Source organism: Perognathus longimembris, chromosome 23 (assembly GCF_023159225.1).
Source record: "Perognathus longimembris pacificus isolate PPM17 chromosome 23, ASM2315922v1, whole genome shotgun sequence".
Classification (NCBI taxonomy): Eukaryota; Metazoa; Chordata; class Mammalia; order Rodentia; family Heteromyidae; genus Perognathus; species Perognathus longimembris.
This window is the reverse complement of record NC_063183.1, coordinates 5,118,562-5,124,151: the sequence shown is the minus strand read 5'-3', so window position 1 is coordinate 5,124,151 and position 5,590 is coordinate 5,118,562. Positions and strand designations below refer to the sequence as shown.

General features: G+C 48.4%; 1 pseudogene; it reads right to left on the bottom strand.

Annotated features, from left to right (window-relative positions):
- Positions 1-3,068: 3,068 nt before the first annotated feature.
- LOC125340802 lies at positions 3,069-4,149 on the bottom strand (annotated as a pseudogene).
- Positions 4,150-5,590: the final 1,441 nt, after the last annotated feature.

Sequence of the window (5,590 nt, the reverse complement as noted above, 5' to 3'; positions counted from 1 at the left end):
ATCACATGGAGACATGGCAAGATTTCTGAAGGAGACACACCTTCCCTTCTCCTGTTCACTTTGGCTCCTTTATTGTATTGCGGTCTCCCTATCATTATGTTTCCTTCTTGATTGTTCTGGGCATCTGAGTGGGTCTAGGATGGGACAGTAGCCACCTACCACAGTGGGGTCCTAATGAGCTGCTCTACCAGGGCGGTCTCCATCCTCCTCCATGACTTCCCACTGTCCAGTTTGACCTTACTTCACTCCCACCCTTTCTCTCCCAGCCTTCTGGCACCTGTGAGTCAGTAGCCAAGAAATGCATGGATTCCTGCATCACCTTGCCCTTTGCCCTTGACCTTGTCTGGTTCTTCTAGATTGTTCTGTTGAAAACAGGGTCTCTGTTTACAAGCACTGGCCTTGGAACCGGCTTCCAGATAGACAGGTGTCTAATCTCCTCCAGAGGCCAAGATAATAGCAGGAGCTGGCTGGCTCTAGGACTGACAGGGCCCTCAGCAAAGGGGAGGCATGCTGGTTCCCACTGAAGAAATCCCAGCCTGGCACCCATGGCTCATGCCTGTTATCCCAGCTACTCAGGAGGCTGCAATCTGAGGACCATGGTTTGAAGCTAGCCTGGGAAGACAAGTCTGTGAGACTCTTATTTCCAAATAATCATCAAAAAGCCAATTGTGAAGCTGTGGCTCATGTGGTAGAGTGCCAGTCTTGAGCAAAAAAGCTCAGAGACAATGCCGAAGCTCTGAGTTAAGTCCCAGTACTGGCACACAGACACAGACACACAGAAGGTGAGATCCAGATAAGAATAGTTTAAGATTGGTTTGATGGCTCCATAAGTGATCCCGGGGATTTTGTTTTCTATTTCACTATCCTTAAAGCCACACAATGGATGCAGAGGTACCAGCTTTCTTTGCACATCCCAAGGAAGATCAAGACAAGGAGCAAGGGACATCAGGCTGCATGTATCGAGTCATTAACATTGTGATCTATGCCCCTCCCCTTTGGGAGTTCAATTCTTGGACCACACAGGTGTTGAGCACCTATCTAACCAAACACAGCCCAGCCCTGTTGAGTGAACATCTGGGCTGTTTCTATAACTTGGCTGTTGTGAATTGTGTAAGCACGTATAGAGGTGCAGGTAGGTTAATGCCTTGAACATCTGTGATTATTGGCTAGAGGTTCACGCTGTGGCCAGAGTATAAAGAAAGTATGTGGCCACCTTTGGTGAAATGTTGGCTCCCTGCCTTCCTCCCATGGAGCCCCACATACAAAGGGAACAACCCCATCTTGACGTTTCTTGTCTCTCTGGGAAGAGTCACATGACTCCCCCAAGAAAATGCCAGTCCTGCCATTTGCAGCAACACTTGCGCCTGTCATTCTCCGTGGATATTAATGCTCCCAGAAGCCTTTGGGGAAGCCACGATTATCTACCATTACCCATATAAGAGAGCCAGGGCGCAGCGGGTTTAAACAATCTGTCCTCCAGGCCCAGGGCTATCTTGTGGCACAATTGGGCTACAATTCCTCTCCCTGACCCTTAGCAATCACAATTTTCTCTTTCCTATCAGGAAGCTGGAAATTGGGGAACCAAGTCCAATTTAGGCACCTGACTTCAGCATTGATCAAAAGCAGAGCAAACATATGCCGCGGTGTTTGTCACTGTCCACAAAGAGATAACCTGACCATGGGATGCTCTGAGGTCACTCTGACAAGTGGAAAGTAGATCTGCTTGCTTTTCCCCTTTTGCTCCCTTCCCATCTCCCTCCCTCCCCTCTCCCTCTCCCAGTCCCTCCCTTTCTTTCTTCCTCTTTTCCTGTCTTTCCTTCTCTCTCTCTCTTCCCCACTCTCTATTCCTCCTTTCCTTACTCTCTCTTTTTTTTCTTTTACTTAGCACCATTTAATGTGTTAAAGAAAAGCTTTAAAATACAAAAGGCCCTCAAAATAAGAAACAGAAGTTTCTTAAGAACAATTCACATCATACATTCACAGGATTCCAAGTGAAAGGCATCTATCTCCTGCCCTAGGTTCCCAACCTCCCTTAGCTAACACAAAACACAATTGAAACCACAGATTTTTAACCAGATAAATGGGAAATTTTGTTTTAATACAAAAACAGGTTTTTCCTGTTGTACCTTTTTTTTTCCTGGTAGGAGTTTGATACAGAGCTTCACTATGTAACCCAGGCTACCTTTTGGACTCACAGTTCTCCTTCTTTAGCGTGTGTGTGTGTGCGCGTGTGTGTGTACGTGCACACGCCCCCCAGTCCTGGGGCTTGAACTGAGGGCCTGGGCATGTCACTGTTGCTCAAAGCTAGCAATCTACCACTTCCAGCATTTATGGTAGCTAACTGGACATAAGAGTCTCATGGACTTTCCTGCCTGGTCTGGCTTTGAACTTAGGTCCTCTTGCTTGCTAGGCTAGCATTCTACCACTTGAGCCATATCACTAATCTTTTGTTACATTTATTTTTCAAATTCAGTCTCATGCTTTTGCCAGGCCTACCTTAGACAAGGATCCTACATTCTCAGAATAGGTAGGCTCATCACCATGCCCAGCCTGGTTTGTTTTTTGTTTGGTTTGGTTTTTGCCTATGCTGGGACTTAAACTTAGGGTCAGGGTACTGTTCTTGAGCTTTTGTGCTCAAGGCTAGCACTCTACCTTTTGAGCTACCACCCTACTTCCAGCTTTTGGCTGGTTAATTGGAGGTAAGAGTCTCACAGACTTTTCTGACGGGCTGGCTTTGAGTCTCGATCCTCCCATCTCGGCCTCCTGAGAAGCTAGGATTCTACAGGTGTGAGCCTCCAGTGCCCAGCTATTTTCTTCTACACTATTTACTTATACAATGTCTGATGTTAAATACTGAATTTGAATCACAAACTTCCAGACTAACTTGTAAGAAAAAAATGTGTCCACTCAAAAGACTGTAAAACATTCCAGGTAACCCAGGAATAACTGGCCCAAGGGTGGAGGGCAGCCCAGCTCCTGCTAATGCGAATGTTGAACCACAGGGAGATGGAGGTAGGGGATCACAATGCAAAGCCAAGAGAAATTTTGTTGCAAAAAAACCCAACCCACATCTGGCTTATACTCATCTACAGTAACACTTGAATTATCAGAATTAAACTGGATGACCCTTTTCTGGTACTTTCCATATTGATGTCACATTATAAAAACACTCTGAGCATTACAATCAGCTTAGTGTGGTTTAGAAACGGAAACAAAACAGCATTGCTAAAGGAGTGCACTAAGCAAAGTGTGAGACCTAGAAAACTAGAAAAAAGTTTACTAGAAAAATGATTCCCTTGAGGAGGTCTGTTTACTTTGGGGCCGGCCTTCTCTTGGCCAGCAAATGCTCTTATTCATGGCCACAGGCACTGCTCCCAACAGGGGAGGCTTGGCCTCTGGAGCAGAAAGGCCCATCCTTGCACCAAGGACACCAAGTCCTCCAGCCGCACTGTACCCGTGAGAAGCTCGGGCCCCGATTCCTTGCAACCGAAGAACGCACTGTAGTTCTTACTGCGCGGCTCCCCCAAACACCTTCCGCTGAGATGGCCTGTCCTACAGGAGGCAGACACGCGAGGTTTCTTCCTGGTGAGCACTTCAAGCGAGCAGGGATTCAGTGACACTGGGTGGTGTTTGTCCCTGGACAACCCAAGCCCGCGGAGTTAGTTCACTTTCTTTTTAGCAATGGAGCATATTTTACTTTACCAAGAGTAAGTCAATAGTTGCTAAGTCCTCTAGGCCAAGACTCACCAGTGCCATCAAACACTGAGAGCAGGAATGCTAATTGAAAGTAAATCCTCTGGTCTCTTCTTCCAGCTGCTGGTTTTCGATGTGCGCTCCTGGGTGAGCCGCTTCAGATCTTTCTCCACGTTTGGGCGGTCCTCCAAGTCCTCGCAGAGTGACCTGGCCATGTCCAGCCTCCCGTAGTTCTCCGGGCTTCACCAGGCTGCGCACAACCTGCAGGCAGCGCTTCCTTCAGGGTGTACACTCGGTAGCCGTGGATGCGGCGGCCCGTGCCCGGCTCGCCGTCGAAGTTGAGCCACACGGGCAGCACGCCCCGCGGGCTGCGGTTGCAGAAGATGTTACCTCCCTGCGGACGGCTCGCGCTGAGTTCACCGAGCGCAGCACGGGCCGCGGCCGCCCGGCCTCCATCGCCGCCGCGCCGCCCGCCTCGTCCAGGGCCGACTCTCCCGACCGACCCTTCCAGGCCCACCTCCTCGGGGCCGTCTCCTTACTCTCTCTTGCCCTTTCTTTCGTGTATCTGTCTGTCTTTGGGTCTGCGTGTCATCTCTATATCTTTTTCCTCTCAAACACTATGATCTTTTTTTTTCCCTTGCTAACTCCTCCATTCTGTGGTGTCTCCTCACTGGTGTTCCTCCTCTCTGTTTCCCTCCCCCGCTCCCCCACACTGCCCTTTGCAGGTTCTGAAACTTCCTGGAAGGCAGAAAAGGCAGGATCTCCAACGCAGAAGGTGGACTGTCCACATGGGAAGCATGTCAGAGCACAGAACTCTGTGCCCAGGGACCCCAAATGGAGCTGGGGGACAGCTAGGTTTCATAGGGCTCCTAATAATTTCAACTTTCTCTGCCAGAGAGCATCGTCTTTGGACAAGCAAGAGCATCTCTTGGTTTCCTGATGAAAAGGAAGAGGAGCCAGAGATGGGATGAACTTCAACCAGTAGATCTGCATAGGAACTTTAATTCTGTCCCTTGTTGACCAAGAATCAATCACTTGGGGGCTGGGGATATAGCCTAGTGGCAAGAGTGCCTGCCTCGGATACACGAGGCCCTAGGTTCGATTCCCCAGCACCACATATACAGAAAACGGCCAGAAGTGGCGCTGTGGCTCAAGTGGCAGAGTGCTAGCCTTGAGCGGGAAGAAGCCAGGGACAGTGCTCAGGCCCTGAGTCCAAGGCCCAGGACTGGCCAAAAAAAAAAAAAAAAAAAAAAAAAGAATCACTTGCCTCTCTGAGCCTCAGTTTCCTCATCTGTACAAAAGGCACACACACACATCCTCCTTCCCTCCTACCTCTCATGGAAATAATTGGTATAAAAGTTTCTGATCCATGTGCTCAAGGCAGAATAATTATCATTGGGTTTTTAATGTAAGTGAGGGCGCTTCTAATTTTTTCATTTTTCTAGCCTAGAGAAAGTGTAGTCCTGGGAGTTGGGAAAAAAAATCTGTTAGAGCAAAAATCTCAACTTCTTGGTGTCAGAAAAAAATGAAAATAAGAAGAGAAAGGTGTTTCTACAGATGGGAACGTTTAAGGAACCGTGTGACACTGAGTCATACAGAAAGGTGAAATCTGACTCTCAACACAACAGCCTTCTTTTTTTTCCCCTCATAAATTTCCTTGCCCTGGTTCCCACTCTGCCTCTGCATATGGGTTGTCGTTACCCCCAAAGCAGGGTGAAAAGAGGCAGTGGGGTGTGTGTCATCAAAGAGAAGGATCCCCTAAGAATCTCTCCTGTGGGTTTTGTCCAGATGTCTGGATTGCTTTCCTTCTCATCCTGAGGAGATATCATGGTACCCATCAATGTTCCGGCACCGTCAGGAGTCCCGTCAGCTCTACTGGACATGGGTGGCCACAAAT